The 22,740-nt window shown below is 40.6% G+C and overlaps 1 long non-coding RNA gene across 2 annotated transcripts in view; it reads left to right on the forward strand.

Moving 5' to 3' along the window:
• LOC110221744 (uncharacterized) overlaps window positions 1–22,740 on the forward strand; it is a 101,075-nt gene that overhangs the window by 17,453 nt on the left and 60,882 nt on the right. For both annotated transcript variants that reach the window (XR_013482899.1, XR_013482900.1), the window contains exon 3: window positions 5,119–5,248. This is a non-coding gene — a long non-coding RNA (uncharacterized LOC110221744). The remainder of the gene's footprint in view (window positions 1–5,118; window positions 5,249–22,740) is intronic.

Genomic DNA, 22,740 nt, shown 5'->3' on the forward strand with positions numbered 1-22,740 from the left:
AAGAACCAAAGGATAATTAAAAATAATGAATGAACCCTCAAAGTTTTGGAGTTGGAATGGATCTCTTAGTCATCTATTTCAGTTCAACCTCCTAGGATCGTCAGATCCAGGGGGGATCTCAATGACATTTAGTCCAACCTCTTCATTTCACAGATGAAGAAACCGAGGCTGAGAGAAGGGCCTTACTCAAGGGTCATAAAAGCAGTAAGTGGAAGTCAGAATTCAAGCCTAGGGCTCTTTTTCACTGTGCCACAGATAAGGGAACTGGGGCCTTCAGAAGCTGAACAATTTGTTCAAGGTCACACAGTTTGTTAGTTGGTATACTAGCCAGCTAGGTGACATAATAGAGAGAATGCTGAACTTGGAGCCAGGAGGGCATAAGGTCTAATGTCTGTGTTTGGGCAAGTCACTTAATTTGTGTCTCCCTAGCATTTCTCATCTGTAAAATGGGAATAACCATAGCATCTACCTTACAAGGTTATAGTGAGAATCAAAGGAGACAATGTATATAAAGTGCTTTGCCAGCCTTAAAGCACTTTATAAATGCTAATGCTAATAATAATGCTAAAAGCTAGCATTTATATAGTGCCTTATACATGCCAGGCACTGTGCTAAGTTCCTTACAACAACTTATTATCCCCATTTTATAGATGAGGAAACTGAGGCAGAGGTTAAGTGACTTGCCTAAAGTCACGCAGGTAGTAAGTGTCTGAGGCTGTATTTGAACTCAATTGATACTGTTGTTATTTTAGCAGCAGAACTAGGAATTAAGCCCAGGTCACTTCACTCCCAGGGTTCTTTCTGTTACACCAGACTACCTGCTGTTTGCTTTAAATTTATCAGTCTTGGCTAGTTTGTTAATTCACTCTCCAGAGGGAGGAGCACTAAACCTGGGGAGAAAGAAAGGAAAAGAAGGAGAGAGATTCAATGAAGTGAGACAAAGATGGATGCTGTCTGGGATGCCTCTTGTCAAGCCCCGAAAGAAATCAAAACCATGAACTGAGGAATAAAGTGTCTTTAGTTGAAATAACAGGATAGCAAACTTGCCACCCTGGGGAATGTCTAGTGGATTTCCCAACCAAAGAGGTCCATGAAAACGTTTTTATCTTTAGGAGGAGAGGGGGAGGAGGCAGCATGAGGTGACAAGGCCTGGCCATGAGACCCCAGTGGCCCTTGGCCATCTGGGCAAGAAAAGTCACTCCATTCTGGCTATTTTGCCCTTCATGCCATGAATCCCAATGGAAAGGAGGATGGACCCTTGGGCTGGGCTCCCCACAAGGCAACATCCCTGGATGGGAGCACTTAGGGTATGGTTCAGTTCAACCTAATCAAGAGTAAATACCTTAAGAGTAGAAACGTAAGGACATTACAAGGATCATTTAAGAGAGTGGCAGTCCATATTACATTTGGTATTAACAATTTCTGTTACTATATTAACAATTTTCTGTCACTCTGGTGTCACCCTTCTTTGTCCTTGAGGAAATAAGAAGCCTTTGTAGGATGGGAGATGGCAAATAGACACACAGATTGGTGATATAAATCATGTAAATATAACCAGAGATGGGTGAGGACCTTTATTTTTGTGCAGTCCTGAATCTTTGACCTGAAATCTTGATAAAACTCATTTGAGCAAGAAGGTGGATCACAAAATGAGAATTGTACACAGGGTGACTGACTAAAAAATGGTCTACCTCAGAAGTTCACACACTGAGTTCTTAAGCAAATTAAAGGAAAATACTATCCATAAATGAACTTTTAAAAATCAGAGCTTTCCCTTATGTTGTACCACAGTCACCTAACCAGAATTCACAGAAAGAAGGGCATAATAATGGGGATAACATGGGGGTAATAATGGCAGTTGTCCTTAATCCTCCAAGAGGAAAAAAATAACATCACCATGTTGGGGTCAAGGTACAGCGTGTCCAACTGTGGCTGGTCAGACCAATGGGAGATCTAAAGGCTCTACCACAGGTTGGACACATTTGGTCCATACGAACATCTAAGATGGCTCTGAATTTGTGCATCTCATGTTTCTTTTGAGCTACTGCAATTCTGCTTCGCTCACAGAACACAGAGCCTTCTTTGATTCAAGCATGCCATGTTGGGTGTTCCCGTGCCAGTGTATCTCACGTCTCCCAATCAATTCCAAAGTTCTTCAGAGAAACCTTGGAGTTTCCCTATATTGCTTCTTCTGACCTCCATGTGTCTACCTCACAGTAATTCTCCATAAAATAGTTTATTCCACCACCACCCTGTGGATGTTGTAAGGATCAAATGATATAATGTTGTATGGTACATTGCAACTATTATTTATCATTGTTATCATTATTAGATTTGACACTACTTAATTCTCCATGAGAGGAAATTACTTTGTAAACCTTAAAGCAATACAGGGTGACAGTGTTGCCTAATGGATAGAGAGTTGGTCCTGGTGTCTGTCAGGTCTCACCTTAAATATTTACTTACTTGGCTGTGTGACCCTGGGCAAAACACTTAACCTTTTAGTGCCCCAGGTAACTCCATAAAAATATAAATTGCAGAGCAGGTGGCAATTCCTTCACTGGGAGTTCTCTTAACAATGAAATCCCGGATCCAATAAGGAAATACCCTTACAAAACCTGGAAAGACTTACATGAACTGATGCAAAGTGAAGTGAGCAGAACCAGAACATTGTACACAGTAACAGCAATATTGTATGATGAAGAACTGTGAATGACTTAGCTATTCTCAGCAATACAATGAACTGAGACAATCCCAAAGGTCTAATGATGAAGCGTGTTATTTGTCTCTAGAGAAAGAACTGATATTGTTCTGAATACAGACTGAAACATGCTACTTTTTTCTTTCTTTCCCTTCCTTCCTTCTTTCCTTCCCTCCCTCTCTTCTTCTTCTTCCTTCCTTCCTTCCTTCCTTCCTTTCTTTCTTTCTTTCTTTCTTTCTTTCTTTCTTTCTTTCTTTCTTTCTTTCTTTCTTTCTTTCTTTCTTTCTTTCTTTCTTTCTTTCTTTCTTTCTTTCTTTCCTTCTTTCCTTCTTTCCTTCTTTCTTTCTTTCTTTCCTTCATAATAGAATAGTGCAGAATCAGCAACTGTTCCTCCTGTCTTAAGTGCTGATGACTAAATTTAGTTGTTTTATTTAATGGATAAATTTTCCTGACCATCCATAGCTTCATAGACTAGTCCTTTTCTGTGTCCATTGACTGTAAAAATTCGTTTTGTGTTACGTATCTTGTTATGTTTGCTTGTAAGGGAATTTAGTTAAGTACTAGATAACAAAAAGAACAGCAATAATAAGAGCCATCATTTGCATAATGCTTTAAAGTTTACAAAGTCCTTTACATATGTTATTTCATTTGATCCTCACAACAATCCTAGAAGGTGGGAGGTACTATTCATTTTACAAATGGGGAAAGCAAGTCAGACAGAAGTCAAATGACTTGCCCAAAGTCATACAGCTATCCAGTATCTGAAACAGGATTTGAATTCACATCTTCCTAACTCCAAGACTCACACTCTATCCTCTATGCCAGAGGGGTCAAACACACAGCCTTGATTTGTGACCCAACAAACTCCCCAGTGCCCTGGATCAGATTAAAATGTAATTGGGCAATGTTTAACAAAATAAATAAAAATACAAGAGAACAGAGATAATGTTAGAATGTGGTTTTCTAAGTCAACATGTGGCTAACAAGGATGTATGGCTTAGTGGCCCTTTTACTTGGGTTTGACGCCACTTCCTGTGCCACTTTGCTGCCTATTAGTCAAATATAGTTGTTCCCGTGAGAAATGCTAGGTGGAGAAATAAACCTAAGTAAGATATTTGGTAATAATTGAGAAGACTCCAAGTATGAATTTGGGTCCAAATGAATCTAGAGGTCAAGTCACGGACAATGTGTTGGTTACACATAAACAATGCTTCTTATTTTCCAACTTTCTGTCTCAGCAGCATGTAACAACCTGTAATTGTCTTCCAGTCTTCCCAACTCTGTCCTTTGTGGCCAGGCTTCATTGACATGGAAGGCAGGGGTAAAAGGTAAAAAATTGTGGGAGTCCATAACCACAGCAGTGTGAATTTTGGTAGACACTGGCTAAGCTCTTCTACTTCTCAGAATAAAGAACATTTCCTCTCTTCCTTGGATGGAGAAGGCCTGGAGATCAAATTTTAGGCAAATCATTCCCGAGTACCAATTTTCAGTCTATTTCAGCTTTGAGTTGATGATGAAAATGTTCCTAACACACTCAAGCTCAATACTTGAAAATGACCCAATTACTGGTAGGCAGCTGCATTTTAAAAAATCTCAGCTTTGTTAATGATGCTGAATCATCCCTGCTGATGGAGTCAACTTTCCCCCTTTTCTAGGCAATTAGTGACAAGGCATCTAACCTAACTAATGTTTGACTAGTCTTCCATTATTTGCATTGCTTCTAATGCTGTACCTGCTTAACAGGCCTGTCATGCCTTTTCCCATGACCTAGATCATAGATTTAGAGATAAAAGGAAGCCATTTAACCCAATGCCTTCTTATGATGAGGAAAGTGAGGCCCAAGAAAGTTGGTGACTTCCCCAAGGTCCCACAAATGGTGAACATCAGAGATCTTCAAGCCTATTCTAATAAAACATGATCCCTAGAACATCTCACTGAGGTGGAATGGTTTCAGCTCATCCAAGAACCAGCCTAGGAAAATTCAGAGAGGCTCATGACCAAGCTGACCACAGGGTGATTGAGCTTTTGTCCAGGACAACTCTCAAAAACCATCTACGAAGTCAGGGAGGGGTTGAGATCTGCCTCAGTGGCAGGAGTACCCCCTCAAAGGCGGTCATAGATCCCTAAAGTGTCAAAGAAAGTATTGAAACTACACTCTTTGCAGAAGCTCTATGGCCTCAGGAAAATCTGGGAGCACAGATAATCTCATGAAGTGAAAGCTCTAGTAGAAATTATACAGTGTTTGTTCAGTCATTTTCCTACAATGTATTTCTGAATTGTTGGACTTGAAGGCTTCTGAGGTCCCTGCTAACTCTGAGTCTTTAATTCTGTGAATTTCCTTTTGAAAGCTGTTGCTCATACTCTTTTCTTTTGTTATATGTCATGTATGTCTCCTGCCTGATCTCCTGCATCTGAAGGGAAGAGGAGAGTCGGAGCCCTCCCATTACATTCCAGGGGTCTCCAGCTTCTTCTGGGAGTGGGAAGTGGAGAAGTGAGCACTTTCCCATCATTCTCTGTGCATTTCCTGCCTGGTCAGTGTAAGCAAAGGTAAATCACTTGCTCTCTTTTGGCCTTAGTTTCTACAGTTTTATTGTACTCCCCCAAATACACACTTATTTTTTTTAAATTTTATTTATATTATTATGAACTTAAGAAATAAAACAAGCATTTCCATAACATAGCAGGATAGAAGAAAGGTGATGGCACATGAAATTGCAAATCTATTATGTAGATGTACCATTCCTTTTAAATATATCATAAAGTTACTATGTAATTTTTTCCTTTTTTCTTCCCTCCCCATCCCCCCATGGCTACCATTAGACACACCTTATACACACATACACACGCACACACATATGTATACACATTCTATATATACATCTAGTTATAGACTTGTACGAAATAACAGTGAAATGAGCAGAACCAAGAGAACATTGTATATAATAAGAACAATATTGTCTTAAGAAAGCTTTGAGTGACCAAGTCATTCTGACTATTAGAAACACCTACTTTGATATCCAATAATACTAGCCTCCTTGCTGATACTTTAACACAACACTCCATCTTCTGACTCAACATTTTCACAGGCTTGTCTGGCATGTCCCCTCTCCTTAACTCTGCCTCCTGGCTTCCATCAAGTCCCAGCTAAAATCCTACCTTCTGCCAAAAGCTGTTCCAGATTCCCCTTAATTCTAGTCCTTCTCTATTGTTTATCTCCAGTTTATCCTGTAAATACCTTGTTGCATGTTATTTTCCCCATTAGACTGTGAGCTCCTTGGGGGCAGGGACTGTCTTTTGCCTGCCTTTGTATCCTCAGTTCTTAGCACAGTGTCTGGAACATAGTAGGTGCTTTAACAATACTCATTGACTAACTGACTGTGAAAAGAGGAGCTGGATTGAGTAACTTCTAAGGTTCCTTCCACTCTGGATCTATGATCTTGTGAATCTCTCCCAGCCTCAGTTTCATTATTTCCAAAATGGAGACAATAATGTTTGTAATACTTCACAGGGTTGTTGTAAGACACAAATGAGATTATGGGTTTAAAGTGCTTTACATTTTAATTGTTTGTGGAAATGTCTGTTCTTCTTTATTAGGAAGCATTTAGATGAGCACTAATACATGCTGAGGGGGGCAGCTAGGTAGCAGAGTGGGTAGAGAGCCACGTCTGGAGTCAGAAAGACTTTTTCCTTAGTTCAAATCTGGCCTCAGACACTTACCAGCTGTGTGACCCTGGGCAAGTCACTTAACCCTATTTGCCTCAGTTTCCTCAACTGTAAAATGAGCTGGAAACCAGAAATCACTCCAGTATCTTTGCCAAGAAAACCCCAAATAAGGTCACAAAAAGTAGGGCATGACTAAAAACCAACTCAACAACAATACATGCTGAATTGTAGCTATGCCCAAGGAGAAGGTCCCTGCCTCTGCATAAAGCTCCTTCCTTTATAATTCTTTCAGGTAATTCTCTAGTATAATGTGAGCTCCTCAAGTATGAGGGCTGTCTCATCTTTATATTCATATGCCCAGTACTTAGTATGGTGTCTGAGCACATAGCAAAGTGCTTAATAAGTGTCAGTCACTCAATAAGCATTTATTAAGTGATTACTATATACCAAGCCCCTTTGCTAATGAAAAAACACAGGTCCTGCCTTCGAGGAGGTCTCATTCTAACGGAAGAGACAACATGCAAATAACTGCTTACAAGATCTATACAGTACAAATGGAAGCCAATCTCAGAGGGAAGGCACCAGGGGTGAGGCAGATTAGAGCAACTTCTGGAAGAAGGTGGAATTTGCTAATTGATTGGTTGATTTCTTCCTTCCTTCTTTTATTCATTTATTTATTAATAATTCATAATAATTCATTCAATAATAAATTCATGACCCCAGTTCAGAGAACACAGAGTAGGTAGACACATAGTAGGTGCTTAATTCATATCTATTGATTGATTGGTTGTTTGCCTTCAGCAAATCAAAGTGACTACAACCCCACTGCAATGAGATTTGATGTGAACTGCTTGATGTTTTATACCTCCCACACAAAAAAATACTGGAAATGAGAAAACCTCAAGTGAATATTTCGCAACAGGAATGAGCTCATGTGGGTGGGAGTGATGGTGTTTGACTTAGCCTTATCTTAAATGATGAAACCTGTGGTTACAACATGGGTAACTCACTACCTTCTGCACAGGCACATGTGGGGTTCTCATTTAGCAATAGTCAACTCCGGCCAATGGAAATTGGCCCTTTGTTTGGTCCTTCTGTAGTCTGAGAGTGGGCTGAGATAAGTTTCCTGGAACGTAACTCTCTGTGTCTCTCCTCCCTTTGTCCTGTGTATGCAGGTTATAGAGAGATTGTAAATTGTACACACACCAGAAAATCCGTAGAATGTTAGCCATGATGGCTGCTCAGACCATAAGTCAAAAATCACACCCTTCTGGTTATGGTACCAAAGGGAATTCTTGACATTTGACCTTGACCTTGGAGCCAATGACCTCATCCATTTCCAGAAAGCCTTTGGGAAAAGTACAAACCAACAATCTTGGCTGAGATTTTTGAAATACGGCGGCTTAGCTTCAAGTCTACTTTGGGGTCAACATATTTTAACAACAGCTTTGTCAGTGGGTTCAACATGCGGTGGTAGAGAGGGAGGTTAGGTGTTATCTCTTTATTTCATCTCATTTCCCATGTGACATAATGATGACTGTGTAGGTGCGGGAATGCTTTCACTATAAATTGAAAACAAATTTAACCACCAAGGTCCAGAGAGGCATGTGGTTTGTGCAAGAAGACAAACAGTAAAGTTCATGGTGGGGGGAGGAGGGAGAGAAGCATGGAAAAGAAACTTTGATGAAGAGGCTGCATGAAGTCATGGGAGCGGGGGAGAAGTAACCACTTGCTTTGGAATCAGAGCAACTGGGTTTGATTCTTGACTCTGCTATGTAATTGGATAAATCACCTTGGAGAAGTCACTTTCCCTCTCTGAAAAGTGGTTTCTTCATCTAAATAACTAGCTGACATCTAAGCTCCCATCCAATCTATGATCCTATGAACCTGGGGAAGATTTGAACAGTCACTATTTATCTCCTTTACGTCAGAAATCAAGATTCAGATACATTGTATGGAAGAAGTCATTGACTCTATAACTTCATGTGCACACTTCATTTCCAAATATATGCTCAACTGTATCGCAACTAAGAGCTTGGTGGAAATACTGTGCCCCTAATGAGACTATCAGAGCATAATATGCTCATGATCAAAGATTTAGAGATTGAAAGAACTCTTTAGGTCGCCAAATCTAATCCACTCATTTTAAGGCTAGGTGGCACAGTGGATAGAGTACTGGGACTGGCATCAGGAAGACCTGAGTTCAAATCTAGCTTTAGACATTTACTAGCTGTGTGACCCTGGGCAAGACATTTAACCCTGTTTGCCTCACTTTCCTCATCTGTAAAACAAACTGGAGATGGAAATGGCAAACCACTCCTGTATCTCTGCCACGAAAACCCCAAATGGGGTCATGAAGAGTTGGACGTGACTAAAAAATGACTGAAAAACAATAAATATTTTGCAGATGAGGAAAACTGAGGCCTGAAGAGTTTAACTGACTTTTCCAAGATCATACATGTAATGACAAAAGCAGAATTTGAACTCCAGTCTCCTGACTACAGAATAAGTGTTCCTTCTATTTCCCTTATGGTCTCTTCCAATTCTGAGTCTATGATCAATTGTGCCATCACAGAATCAACAAGTTTCAGAGGTGGAAGCAATGTCAGTGGCCGTCTAGTTCAAACTATACCCCTCCACTCAAATCCTTTCTACAACATACCCAATAACTGGATATCCCATGTATCCATGAATACCTCTAATGAGGAAAGCCTACTACCTCTTTGAGGCTGTCTGGCCATTGCACTTTGGGATTGCTCTGATTGTTAGAAACATTCCCCTCCTTATATCATGCCTACATTCCAACCACTGCACCTGGTTCTGTCCTCTGGGGATCAATGGCTCCAGAGTTAGAGAATCTGAACCCAAATCCCACTTCTGAATCTTATTACTTGTATAACTATGGGCAAATCACTCAACCTGCCTCAACCTCAGTTTCCTCATTTGTAAAATGAGGGACTTGGAGCAGATGATCCCTTGAGTCCCTGCCTGCTCTAAAACGACAACCTTACTGTAGCAGGTTTTTGGAGACTGATTGAGAGCCTTGTTGCTTATTTCTGGGAAATGTTGTCTAGCATTGCTTCATCCTGTACTGGGAGGGGCAGAGACAATCCTAAACTCTGGGTTATGTGATGCAACAGCAACTGAAACAGGGAGTTTAGACCTGAGAATGGCTCGGGAGCTGGGGGTGGAGGAAAGAGATGATAGAGTCAAGAAGGAGGAAGCACAGAAAGGGAAAGGAAACTATATTGGAAACTAGACACATTTAAGGAACCTTGGCCCCATTGACCACTGCCTCCCCTGCTGGGATACTGATGAGTGGTGTGGTTGGAATAGACTAAGGCCAGCTGAACTTTTCTCTCCAGGAGTTTGTTAAAGGTCTCATAGTGCTTCTTTCCCCCTCATTTCCTCTGTAACAGCAGAGGTTTGTTTCCAAGTTTCTCTGTTATTTCTATCTGTTCATAATTCCTGATTTAATTAGTAAATTAAAATTGGCTTATTCTAGATCAGAAGTTCTTAACCTGGGGTCTATGAACTTGTTCTGAAAAATATTTTGATAACTATATTTCAATATAAGAGATTTCCTTTGTAATGTATTTTATTTTATGCATTTAAAACATTATCTTAAGATGGGTTCCGTTGACTTCACAAGTTGCCAAAAGGGTCTATGATGCAAAAAAAAAAGATTAAGAACCACAGCTCCAGATGAAAATCTAACAGATTAGGGCGGCTGGGTGGTGCAGTGGATGGAGCACTGGCCCTGAAGTCAGGAGGACCTGAGTTCAAATCTGGCCTCAGACCAACCACTTGACAACTTACTAACTGTGTGACCCTGGGCAAGTCACTTAACCCCAATTGCCTAACCCCCCCCCAAAAAAAATCTAATAGATCCTAACTATTTTGTTTCCTGGATGCCTATATTTGGGAAGAGGAAGCTTCAAAAAAAAAAGAGAGAGAGAGGTAGAAGACAGTTCGTGGTATACAAAGAATAATAAAAAGACTGAGGTTCTAACCTGGGTTCAAAGTGCCAGACATTCTCCTGGCTGGGGGCTGAAACTAAATGAGAGAAAATCTCAATGAGTTTTATTTTGTTAGTATTTTTTTTATAAGCTTCCTAAATGCAGAGAAAGATCAAATCATGGATGAATCTGGACCCAAGCCAAGAATAAGTAGAATAATAGAGTAAGCAGGAAGACACTTCCTTCAGATGCAACGTCTTGGTCACTTTTACTCCCTTCCAATGTCCTCTCCCGGCTAGTTCAAAGAGTTTGGTCAGTTCCTGAGAGGAGGAGAAGCTTCTACTCTAGGTGGCGAAAAGCATCTACTAAGGGAAAGTCACCCTTTCTTTCCCTCTTCCCCACCCAAGGGAGGAGTTGAGAAAGAGTGTCTTTGTTCACATTCTGAAATCGAGGGGAGGGTGATAGATAAAAAGGAAGTAGATGGCTTGCCTGTGATACTAACTCCAATTAACCCCAACTGTTAGACTATGAGCTTATACATCGAATTTTCGCTTCCAAAGTTGCTTAAGATAGCTACCATGTCCCCACTCAATCTTCTCTACTCCAGCACTTAGCACAATGCTTAGCCCAAGAGCCCCAGAAATGCCAGTGCCAGCCAAACCACCAGTCCCATTTCCAGCCCAGCTCACAGACTATGGGTGAGAGTCACACACAACGCACAGGCAGATGGGTTATAAACTGTACTCCTGCACAATTCCCCCTTTGCAATATGTTCCAATCTTGTGCCTCCCTACTGCTCTATAGGCAACCCACCACTTTAATTCTTGGGATATTAGTAGTCCATATCTGGCTACATCATATCCAACCATCACAGTCCCTTTCCCACCCTTTCCCACTCTTCTACTTTTTTCAATTTCTTCTACTCTTTTCAATTCTTCCCACTTTCACTTTCATTCATTCACTCTCACTCACTGTTACCACTTGCCTCCATCTCCCCCAACTGAATACTCTTTATCAGCTTCCATAACTAGGAATTTCAGCCCCTTCAGAAAATTTAGTGGAAAAAGACAGGACAGAGAAGGCAACTTGAAGAGAGGAATAACTATTATGGGACCTGTAGTTATCTAGGGAACTCAGCACTATATGCATGTGTGTTTGTGTGTGTGTGTGTGTGTGTGTAATATATGTGTATGTATATGTGTGTATGTGTGTGTGTGTGTATATATATATATCTATATATCTATATATATATATCTTTAAATATGTATGTGTATGAGTATCATATATGGTGTGTACATGTAATCAAATAGAAGGCAACCAGAACTATATCTCACTCCATGGAGGGGTTTCAGATACAGTAGTTTGGTGGGGGCAAGAACAGTATAATGGTGTACTTTCATTTTGTGAAAGAGAAGATCACAGCTACAACAAAGACAGAGCAGGGAGCAGCTAGGTGGTGCAGAGGATAGAGTACTGGCCCTGGATTCAGGAGGACCTGAATTCAAATCCGGCCTCAGACACATAACAATCACTAGCTGTGTGATTCTGGGCAAGTCACTTAACCCCAATTGCCTCACCAAAGGAAAAAAAAAGGGAGAGAGCAGAGACAAGAGAGGAATGTTTATAAGTAGTATAATAATAGCTAGCATTTATATACCCTTTAAGTTTTACAAATATTATCTCATTTCATCCTCGTAACAACCCTTGGGAGGTAGGTGCTATCATTATCCCCATCTGATAGATGAGGAAGAGAAGAGATTAAATGACTCGTCCAGGCATGCACAACTAATAAATGTCTGAGGTCGGATTTGAATTCAAGTCTTCTTAACTCCAGTCTCAGTGGTCGATTCCAGGGGTGGGGAACCTGCGGGCCTCGAAGCCACATATAGCCCTTTAGGTCCTCAAGTGCAGCCCTTTGACTGAATCCGAACTTCACAGAACAAATCCCTTAGTGTGGATTCAGTCAAAGGGCTGCTCTTGAGGACCTAGAGGGCCACATGTGGTCTCGAGGCCACAGGTTCCCCACCCTCGGTCTGTCCACTGCCTTGAAAGCTACTAATCTAAAGAAAAAGCTTTACTTCGTGACCAGTGCAGACAGAATATGTTTGGATGATGGAAAGGTGAGCTTTGATGGTACCTGAAGTCTAAGCAACAGTAAAAGGAGGAGAAAAAGGAAGAGGCAAGAGTTGACTGTAAGTTGGATTTCTACACAAGACCTTCTTGTGGATAATAGTTAAGGCAGCTACAGTTTCCATGAGCACATTGGCAGGAATTTGCTAATTACACATGAAACACAAGTGAGCAAATAGCATTATATTAAAGAAAAGACAGTAAAAACTTGTCTCAGATAAAAACCCACTGAGGAGCCACCAGCAATAAGTAGCCAATTAGCCATGAGAATTAGCCATTAGAGCTAGCAACAAGGGCAATTGAGAACTGGGGAATCTCAATTCCAGTGAGCAGAAAAGGGAAAAGAGGATTTTCCAGTGAACTTATATTAAGACTGGACTTCTACCAGTGCCAAATAGTAATAATAGCTCACAATAATATATCACATTAAGGTTTATAAAGCCTCTAATCCACCCTATAAGACAGGTAGTGCAAGTGTTATCATCTTCATTTTATTGCTGTAGAAATGGAGACTCAGAATGAGTGAGTGCAGGATTTGGGGTCGAAGAACCTGGGTTCAGATCCTAATTCTGCTACTTATAACCTATGGGACCTTAGGCAAGTCACTTGGGCTAAAGCTTCCTCAATTGTAAAATGACAGGATTGAAGAAGACAACTGCCAAGATCCTTCAGTTTTCTTTCTATAACACTATGATTTGGTCAAGTCACTCCCAATCAGTGAGATCCTACAGAAATCAGCAAAAAGAAGGACATCAGTAGAAAGGATAAATCCACAACAAGAAGCAATAACTAGGAAAAGCGTGGCCATGGATCTTTATACAAATGTACAGAGTACAAGTAATAAACAAGGGGATGTAAGAAGGTAACTTAGATCTTCATGATATCTTAATACTCACGGCATTACTGAGACTTGCTGGTATGGAACTCATACCTGGAGCATTGGTTTGGGTGAGCAGATCTTCAGAAGGAGCAAATTAAATCAGTAGTTGAGTGAAGTAGCATTGAATGGCAAGAAAATATATATTCATGTGAGAAAATCCATGGTGGGAAGGAAAAAATCATGGTAGAAACCCAGAGAGTACCAATTAGTGGATCAATGACAATTTGAGGCATGTCCACAATAGGAAGCCTAAGGTCCTCATTTTTATTGGTAACTGAGTTGAAGGAATACGTGGAATGTGCATCAAATTTTAGCATAAAGTTGAGAGGGACAGTTAACACGTTGGATGACAGAAGTAAGACACCCCCCCCGACCTAATAATTGGCTCTGTCTAAATAAAGTGAAATTTAATAAAGATAATTGTAAATTCTTACAACTGGGCTCAAAAAAGACAACATCACAAGTACAGAGAAGCATGACTAGACCTTACTTTTCATAGAAATTATGTGGTATTTTTGTTGAACTGCAAGTTGAATGTGGCAGCCAGAAAAGCTGGTGCAATCTTAGGCAAGGGTGATAGTTTCACCATGCTCAATCCAGGCGGAGTATTGTGTACATTTCTGGGCACCCAATTTTTAGACAGGACGTTCACAAGTTAGAGCATGTCCAGAGGAGAGTGACCAGGATTTTGAAAGTACTAAACAAAGATGGATTGGAAGAGCTGGCTATGCTTTGCTTTAGGTAAACCATGAGCACTTCCTTCAAGTACGTGAAAAACTGTCATTTAGAAGATGGGTTCAGTTTGGACTGCGTAGCTCCAAAGGATAAAACTAGCAGCAATGGGCAGAAGCTGGAGAGAGGAGCCATTGTTTAGGATAAGGAAAATATTTTTAATAATTCAATATTATTAAATTAATTATCGATATTAAAAATGGAATGGGCAGCAACAGGATACGAATCACCCAGTGCCAGGAATGGAAGGTGGATGGGGGTGAATAGAATAGGAGTGACATTTGGGAAGAGTCTCAACTGAGGAGGGCACACTTCCTGAGTTTTTCCTCTTCTCTCCTTCTCATACTCCCCCTGACTCCCTGGTCTCTGCCATTCCTCAGATTCATTCCTGTGTGATGAACTATTGCAAACCAAGATCAAAACCTTAGTCACTACATGTAACTCAGACTTTTCCCATTTGTTCAATGACTCTTACATATAAGGGACACCCTTTCCGAAAACCTGTGCAGACATTTGTGCTAAACTCCAGGAGACATTCTATAGATGGTCTAGCCATTGTGAGGGGTTGGATTGATGCTTTTATCTCTTTTTTTATGTCACTTAATGTCAGTAGAAATGCTTTTGGTTTGTCTCCATTTTATTGCCCAGAAAATGGTAGCTAAAATGCAATGGGAGGTCTTCAAGCTGAGGCTGGATAGACACTGTTCATAATATAATAGAAGAGATTGCTTTTCAGATCATGTTGTACTAAATGACCTCTAAGAAGGAAGCAATGTAATATAATAGAAAGAGCTCTGATTCTGGAATAAGAGAACCAAGGTTTAAATCCTGCCATCTGTGTGACCTTGGACAATTTACTTAGCCTGCTTGGGTCTCAGTTTCCTCATCTGTAAAATGAGGATCTTGAACTAGCTGGCCTCTGAGATCCTGCCCAGCTCAATTTCATGGTCCTATGCTGCTAGAATCCCTTCCCTCTCCATAGTCCTCTATTTTGTGAAGTTGGTTAAACTTACTGGGATATATACAGTAGGCACTCAATAAATGTTTGATGATGATTATGATGACTGATGGTAGAAACTAAGAGTTCCCTATCCCAGCCAGAGAGAAGAGATAGCAGTATCTACAGAGTAACAGGGAAGTATTAAGAAGGAAATTAGCACTTTTATCTTAAAGAAAAGCCAAAAATAAGACGAGAAAAATGAGTCAGGAACTTGGAAAGTAACCTGAGGTAGCTTGTGGGTCTGTGAGAAGAGAAGAAAATTAAGTTGAGCAGAGCAGTATACACTAAAGATTTATATTATTAAAGTTTATAACAGTTAAGTGGTAAGAAAAGTGCTCTATTTGTACTTAGGAGTACATTTTGCCTGTAACCCTTGTTCTAGCTAAGGCATTCTTTTTTTTAATAAAGAAGTAAAAATTAAGACTACATATAAATTTGTAGCTAAAAAAATGTTTTATACAGAAATACAAGCGATTAGACATTAAGCTGTGTGGTAATCTATTTTGTTACCAACTCTTGAAGTGCACTTAGTCATTGGATCTAAAGTTTGGATTCTAAACAGAAATATCTTCATTCTTCTGGTAGAGGCTACCATAACTGCAAGTAAAGTACTTAGGGAGGCTTGAATCACCTTTTACTCTTTGATGAGACAAATAGTATAGAGTACAAATACTTCTGAGGAGTGACATTGACTTAATTTCATAGGGAACTGGTCAATATGTGATGTTGGAAAGTTTTTGGTGAACAGTTTTTCTATTACATCAAAAAATATTTACTACATTATATATCAGGTATCTGTTCATTCAAGGGTGAAATAAAACAGTACCTGCCTTCAACGAGCTTGTAATCTAACAGGAGAAATAAAATGATACATGCAAAATTATGATACTAGATAAGAAGTGCAATAATGAGGTCCAGTCAAAAATACTTGAGAAGCGTAAGATCACTTTCCACTTAAGCATTGTGGATGGTCTTCTGGTGGGAATCAGATAGAAGGGAGGACAAAAATGCCAATAGACTGGAAGGACAGAGGCCTATAGAAAGGAGAAAGGAGAAAAGAAAGAGGAGGCTGCTGATTCAAAAAATATATCTCAGTTAAATAATTTTTCCCAGGGCAGGCTGATAACTAGGAATGACATTCTCATGACTTTTCTCTCAGAGCTTTCTTTCCTTCTTTCCTCCATTGATTCTATTCTCAGTTTCTGGCAGAGTCAAAGAAGATGTGCCATTAGCAGCCAGAAAATTTATTATCAATTTAACTACCACTGTGAAGTTGTTTATTAATTCCAATTGGGTCAATGTATCACTTGGGTCTGAAGTATCATCCTATTCTGGTTTAACCTTAAACAATCACCTATAAACAAGAACATTGAAATAGGAAAATGAGAAAGTGAGTGCTTGGGGTGAGGGGGAGGAAACCTATTATAGAATTTAGTAGCATGTGCAAGAGTTAGCAGATGGATGATCCTACCATTTTACCTTCATTTCCCAGCCTAAGCTTCCCATAGTTTGTATGCTTTACACATGGTAGCAGTAAAGAAAACTGAAAAAATTAAAATATGTGAACAATTAAACCTTGAATAATCAATCAATCAGTTACAATTTTTTTTTATTAAGCACTTACTAGGTGCCAGGCACTGTGCTAGGTGCTGAGGATACAAGTACAAAGAATGAAACAGTCCCTGACCTCATGGATGCTTATATTCTAATGGGGGAGATAACAATCCATAAAACATATGTACAGCATAAAATAAAGTGAATAAATACAAACACATGCAAAGTCTTGGGGAGAGAGAGAGAGAGAGAGAGAGAGAGAGAGAGAGAGAGAGAGAGAGAGAGAGAGAGAGAGAGAAGAAAAAAGAAAGAGAAAGAGAAAGAAGAGAGAAGAGAAGGGGGTAGGGAGGGAAATAACCAATGGAATCCTATTACATTTGTCAATAAGAACCTTACTGACAGTGAGATTTATCCTGTTTACAAGTTAGGGTTCTTGACCTCAAAAATGGCTTTTATGGATAAGTTTTGAGACTATTAAGATCATGATTCTAGGTATAGATGGACAACAGCATAAGATTGTTACATATAATAAGGCTGAGAACTGCTAAATTGGATGCCCCTAAAGACCTAGAGAAGGAAAATACTCCAGTATCTTTGCCAAGATACTTTGCCAAGAAAAGGTCACAAAGAGTCAGACATGACTGAAAACTACTTGAACAACAAACAGCACCAATCAGAGAAGGGTAGTAGCTTTGGCTAGTTATGAATTCAGTGCCCATCACTGGTCGGGGAGAGCCACTATGGAGACAAAGGTCCTGTGCATCCAAAACACTCTGCTGAACATGAGGAGTAGCCCACAACTTATGTAGAAGGCTCAACAGGGTCAGTTAGTCAATAAGCATTTATTAAATGCCTACGATGTGCCAGGCACTGTGCTAAGCATTGGGAATGCAAAAAGAGGCAAAAGACAGTACGGGGCCTCAAGGAACTTACAATCGAATGGAATGCACAATGGCCAACAATGGCTAATCTAATGGACAACACTCAAACAAATATGTGAACAACAACATCTGGGGACTTCTGATACGATAGCAACACAAAGCAAGCCATATACAGGATAAAAAGGAAATAATCAAGAGAGAGAAGGCATTGAAATTAAGAGGGGTTGGAGAAGGCTTGCTGGTGGGATTTTAGTTGGGACTTAAAGGAAGCCAGGGAGGTCAGTAGCCAGAGCAGAAGAGGGAGAGCATTCCAGGAATGGAGGACAATCAGAGACAGTGCTCATAGCTGAGACATGGATCGTCTTGTTCAAGGAACAGCCAAGAGACTAGTGTCATTGGATTGAAGAATATGTGTTGGGAAGTAAGGTATAAAAAGATTGAAAATGTAGAAAGGAGCTAGGTTATGATTTTTTTAAAATTTGTTCAGTCATTTTAGTTGTGTCCAACTCTTTGTGAACCCATTTGGGGTGTTCTTGGCAATGATACTGGCATAGTTTGCCATTTCTTTCTCCAGCTCATTTTATAGATGAGAAAATGAAGGCAAACAGGGTTAAGTGACTTGCCCATGGTCACATTGCTAGTAAGTGTCTGAGGGTCATATTTGAACTCAGGAAGATGAGTTTTCCTGATTCCAGGCCTGGTACTCTTCACTGTGCTATCTAGTTTCCCCTAGGTTATATAGGGCTTTGAATGCCAAACAAAGGATTGTGTATTTGATCCTGGAGGCAATAAGGAGCCCTGGAATTTGTTGAGTAGGGAAGTGATTTTAGGTGCACTTTAGGAAAATCACTTTGGTGGCTGAATGGAGGATGGATTGGGAATGGAGAGAGACTTGTGGCAGACAGACCTACCAGCAGACAGTTTCAATAATCCAAGCATGAGGGGATGAGGGCCTGAACTAAAGTGGTAGCAGGAGAGTGGTAGAGGAGAGAAAGGGCCATGTTCAAGAGATGTTGTAAAGATCATATTGACAGGCCTTGGCAAGAACTTGGATGGTGGAGTGGTGGGAGAGAGTTAAGAGTCCAGGATGACTCCCACTTTGTAAGCCTGAGGGGCTGGGGAAATGCTAATGCCCTGTACAGTAATAGGAAAGAAGAGAGGATTTAGGGGGAAAGATAATGAGTCCTATTTTGGACATATTGAGTTTAAGATGTCTACTGTACATCTAGTTTGAGCTGTCTGAGATAATTGGAGATGTGAGATTGGAAGTCAGCAGAGAGTCTGGGGCAGGATAGGTAGATTTGAGAATCATCATCATAGAGATGGTATTTAAATGCATGGGAACTGGTGAGATCACCAAGTGAAGTAGTAGAGGGAGAAGAAGAGCACCCAGGACAGAATCCTGAGGGATGCCTATGGTTAGAGGGAGTGATCTGGAAGAGGATCCAGCAAAGGGAACAGAAAAAGAGAGGTCAGAGAGTTAGGACCCATCCAAAGAGACTGAGAGGTAAGGAAGCTAAGCCAGGGAAATCCATAGGGTTGGAGAGAGCCCACAGAGGCAGGAAAGGGTGCCAGCACTTCCTCAGAAGCTATGAGAATGGAGAAGGAAGAAACTGCACAAAGCTTCAAGAGGGAAACTGGAGAGCTAGCATTCACCATGAAGTGGGAAAGGGCCCACAGCAAGGAGGTCTGAGGAGGCCACAGCCAGATCTCCGGAGCCATGAGGCATATGTGAGCAGATCCTCCTTTGCTGACACCTATCCAGAAGGCAAGACCCAAGGTGGTCATTCTCCAAGTTTCCTCTTGGAAAGGAGCCAGACACACCTGTTTCTCCCTGGGATACTTGACTGTTTCTTAAAGGTTTATTTACCATTCTGTTTTACTTTGTCTGTTAAGCCTTGTTGTTGTTGTTGTTCAGTCAAATCACTTTTGTGACCCCATTTGGGGTTGGCAGAGCTACTGGAGTAGTTGGCCATTTCCCTCTCCAGCCCATTTTACAGGTGAGGAAACTGAGGCAAGCAGGGTTAAGTGACTTGCCACCTAGTAAGTGTCAGGCCAGATTTGAACTCAGGAAGATGAGCCTTCCTGATTGCAAGTCCAGTGCTATCTGCTGCACCACCTAGCTGCCATGTATCTCTTAGGCCTACAGTTGGGATAAATGTGATTGACCAGTGCACTATTAATCTCTGTGTCATTATTAATGCAGTAGAGAGAGATAATTGGGAGACATCTAGAAAGAAAGATATATTAAAAACTACAATTAAAAAAATTTTGCCATCAGCTTCTGGTCAGGGGACTCAGAGTCCATATTTTAATTACTTTCCTATTAATGTTATGTTTATTCCTTTTTATTGGACTCAGATCTGAGGTCCACTTATGGCCTTATCTCTTTCATAATAAATGTGTTTATGCTCAAAATGCTTATTAGTTGCCTTGTTAGCAGGTAATCTTATTCAGATGCCCTAGAAATGAACCAGATTGAGATGTTCCCAGATTTAGCAGGGTAGAGGGGTGGAGGGAAGAGCAGGGTGTAATCATGACTGATGTCTCAAAGATGAAACCCAGTCCACCTGTCCTCAATTGACATGCAGGTTACACACGTATAAGGCAGAATAATTATTGTAAAACTTTGGATTATATCCTTAGGTAATTCGCATACTCATGATATAGAATCCAAGAATGTTAGAACTGAAAGAGCCTTCGAGATCACATAGCCCAAGCCTCTTATTTTACAGGTGAGTACACTGAGGCAGAGTGCAGTGAGGTTACTCACTCAGTGCCACAAAACAAATGAGTTGCAGAAACTTAACTAGAACCCAGGTTTCTAGACTCCTAGCCCAAGGCTCTCTTCATTACACCACAGTTTCCCTGGCTTCCATTAAGTCCTAACCAAAACCTCACTTTCTATATAAAGCCTTTCCCAATCCTTCTTAATTCTAGTCCCTTCCTTTATTGATTATCTTCAATTTATCCTGTATATACACAGTTGTACATAGTTCTTTACGTGTTGTCTCTCTCATTAGATTGTGAGCTCTTTGATGACAGGGACTGTCTTTTGCCTTTCTCTATATTCTCAGTGTTTATTTAGCACAGTACCTGGCACAGAGTAGGAGCTTTGTAAATACTTATTTCTTTCTCTCCTTCCTCCTTTGCATCCCCAGTGCCTGGAACATAGTAGAAGCTTTATAAATGCTTATTCTCTTCCCTCCATCCCCCTTGACACCACCCAGTGTTTAGCACAGTACCTGGCACACAGTAGGTGGTTAATGAATAACTGACTACCTGACCATTCACCGTAGTGGTTCCTATAGGACACGTAGGAATATTATAAGTTTTAAAAATTGATCTACCAACTGTGTTATGAATTCTATTGATTCCCAAATGACCTTCAAAAAGGATAAATGACTTTCCTTAGGGACCATTGTAGCAGGGTTTACAACCACAATCCAGGTGTAATTTCAAGACTGAGATGAAACCATGGAAGGCAAAGGAAGATATTGCATATGGGCATACAACTTGGTACTGCCTCCTGGGATGGTTTTGAGGATTTCACTTGGGAGAGATTTCTAATCTGCCATTCCATGAATGATGCTCAGTGAGTATAGGAGTAGAGAGGTTTCTGGGAACTGCCATGAGGACAAAGCATTACAGGGTGGGATGGTTCAGACCCTGGAGACCTCTGATTAGCTCATCCACAGTGGAGGCAGGATTGGGACCTTGGGGATGTAAGTCAGACTGGCAAAAAGAGACTGTACTATTGCAATACTGAACAGGACTGGATGCTGCCATGAAATTCCAGAAAAGTAAGATCAGACTAAAGGGCTCATTCTGAAATTTTAGCATTTCTTCCATTTTCCCTGGTCAGCCTGCCAAGCCAGTTCTGGGAAATTTCAAACATGGAATTCCAATTCTCTCCCCATAACCTGATCAGTGAGAATAGTCAGCAGGTCAAAGGACAGCCAGTTGGAGGAAATGATTTCTTTATAGCTCTGCTATTCAAAAACTCCTTCGTTCCTTTTTTTTTTTTTTAGCTATGCTACCCTTTCCCCCTTATAGTGTCTTAATAAGTCATGTAACCTGTCAAAATCAATCATCTAAGTCTTTATGATTGATAGCAGGGTGGGGAGTTGAATGAAGAGAAAAAAGGTTTCCTATTTTATTAATTTTGGAACATCTTCTAGATCATAATCTTGTATCTATATTAAATCTGGGACCATCACTACCACCTCATGAGCTTTGGAGAGAGTGAGGCTGTTGACTTTGTGCAGCTCTGCCTCATTTAAATCCAATTCACGAGCAAGTCAAGACATCATCCTGGCAACGTCACTGGTCTTCACGGAGAACTAACAACAAACAACGAGTGCTTGACACAATAGGGGTAGGGGGTTGGCTAGCTGTGGTTGTTGAGTTGTTTCAGTTGTGTCAGACTCTTTGTAATCTAAGGACCCTATAACGAGCAGTAGGAATACTCTGGCCTTTGGGAAAGCCAGCATTGTACACTTAAGGCCATCTGCTGATGAAGTCATATAGTTTGGGTCCTGAAGATAGCACCACCTTATGGCCAAAGCATATACTACACTTCCCAGCTAGTGAATTTATTAAGTAGCAGCCTGCTCCTCTGTAGAGTGTAGAAAACAGAGACATGAGTCAGGTGTGGAAGAGTATAGGTTCTGCAGCACTACCACGTGTACACTTAGATCACACCACCTATACATTATTCACATCTGTGTATGTATCTGTTTTCAAACCTTCTCTAGAGTATTTGAGCTGGCAGGCCTTCTTCTACTTCAAACCCCCCTCCCCATCCTGGAAATCTGGAGATCATACAAGCTTCGTTCATTTATTCCTAGGATCTTCTCATTGTAATTTGGAAATCTATGCACAAAGGCAGAAAAACAAGGCTGGGAAACCAAGGGTCCACTTAAAAGGCTCAGTGTTGGGGAGGTGCCTACAGCAGGGGCAGCTACAAGTTGATTCTTGCTCTCATCTCTGCGCCAGAACCTTTCCTTCACTGGAATTGTTTTTTTTTTTCACCACAACAAATCCCATCAAGCAGAGATTGAGATCTTCAGACAAAAGGCTGCCATTAAAAATAGCCAGACTCTTTCTTACATGGCTGTATCCATAGGTTTCTTTTGATTTCCCCTTGGAAATTTCCAGTGTTGTAATGACAAACAATCAGGATGGCTGAAGGCACATGCTATTGTTCCATCAGTCATCCCCCAAATCTCTGCTCATCA

The sequence above is a fragment of the Phascolarctos cinereus genome, unplaced genomic scaffold (assembly GCF_003287225.1).
Source record: "Phascolarctos cinereus isolate Bilbo 61053 unplaced genomic scaffold, phaCin_HiC Scaffold_1;HRSCAF=81, whole genome shotgun sequence".
In the NCBI taxonomy this organism is placed as follows: Eukaryota; Metazoa; Chordata; class Mammalia; order Diprotodontia; family Phascolarctidae; genus Phascolarctos; species Phascolarctos cinereus.